This window comes from Mus caroli, unplaced genomic scaffold (assembly GCF_900094665.2).
Source record: "Mus caroli unplaced genomic scaffold, CAROLI_EIJ_v1.1 scaffold_15064_1, whole genome shotgun sequence".
Lineage (NCBI taxonomy): Eukaryota > Metazoa > Chordata > Mammalia > Rodentia > Muridae > Mus > Mus caroli.
In genome coordinates, this window is record NW_018389338.1 from 3,197 (window position 1) to 4,965 (window position 1,769).

A 1,769-nucleotide genomic window follows, 5' to 3' on the forward strand; every position below is an offset into this window, starting at 1 on the left:
TCTTATCTTAACTTCCAGTCCAGAGAAGTGGAGTATCTGTTGGGTTAAACTTATAAGGGCCACGATATCTAGGTTCTTCCCACCATCCTCTACTCAGCTTCCCTAGAACTGACTTAATTCCCCCTCTTCACTGTTAATCCTAATTCCTGTAAATTCTGGATTTCTTCGTCCTGTATAGTTTCTCTTTTACTTCTGACAATTTTATTAATGCCTAATTCTAATTGTTGTATTAAATTAATAGAGGCACCCAAAATCAGCAACTGCCATCCAGGCAAGCATGCCAAGGACACTCTTTGTCCTCCCAGAAGGGGACATGTAATGGGCAGACTGCCAGGGACCTCCAGGAGGCCTAGCTCCGCAGAGCACAAACCTCGGGTCTGGTAGCCATTCAATGANTTTTTCTTTCATTGCTACACAGACTCCACTGGAGTTGGTGTGGCAGCTCCCGGTTTTTTATTTTTTAAGCGAAGTTGGTAAAGATCTCTCTGAACAGTACTGAGAGACCTCAAAATGAGCCTAAAAGTAAATGGAAAGATTATTAAGACTATGACCACCAGAGCCAAGACCACTGCACCAAAAATTATATATTGCAGCCAATCCACAGGACTAAAAGATCTTAAATCTTCAGGAAAAATAGAAACTAATTTATTCACATCCTTGCTATCCAAATATCATTGACTCATAAATGTAATTTGTTCCTGTAATTGTTTAATATCATAGGAGATACTATCATCTTTCCAAATACCTAACAAATGGGCCCTTGTCCTATTCCATTCTTCTAAGGATGAATTATAGGACAATGGTGTAACACGAATATATTGAAATTTAACATGACATTTAGTGGACAATCTAGCTTTAATATTTGCCACCTCCTGTCCCATTTCCAAAACTACATCTTCTAAGGCATTAATCCTTGCTTCCAATTTCAAATCAATTATCCTTTATTCAGACAAGGCTAAGGTAATATTTCTATGCAATTCATTAACAAATGTTGCAGTCTGCATACCTTTCACCAGAGCAGTAGTTGAAACTGCAAAGGTAGTAAGCATTGCTATCATGGCAGATATTCCTAAAATAAGAGCAGCCACAAACCTTTTAGGCCTAGTTAGCTCATTAATATTCTTTACAACCTCTAAAGTCGAATTATCATACCAAGATTCTTCCCCTATATCTACTGGCAGCAAAACATAAGCAGGGCGCTTTACAATCATCATAATAGAAAAATCCTTATTAATTCCTGAAGATATACAATTAGTAAGAATACAGGATTTATAATTAACATAATAGGAATCTCCTTCTTGTTGAATAGAAACCAAGGAAGCATGCCCCAAAAGCATGGCATATGGATACGCCAAACAAACTGTAGCTGGGGTAGCCTCACTAATCACAGNCTTAGGTTTCTTCAAAAGAATCATATTGGCAGAAGGGTACATCCTGAATAAATGAGGATGGCCTGAATAAAAGTTCCCATCTTTATCTTTATGATACCAAATAGGACTGACCTAAGGAATTGCTTCCTTAGGAATTAGAAATCATTACAATCATCGACTCTAGGTTCTCTCTTGATTATTCTATGAGTCAGCATTTTAAAACTGTAGAACCTTTACTCCTAGAAAATAAAAACAGAAGTACATTTGTTTTTGTTTGTTTGTTTTGTTTTGTTTTTAAACATAGCAGCTCCTATGTATGTTACTCCGATGTACTTTCTGGACATAAAGATTATTTTATTATTACTCCTTTCTCTCTTTCTTTCTCTCTCTCTCTCTCTC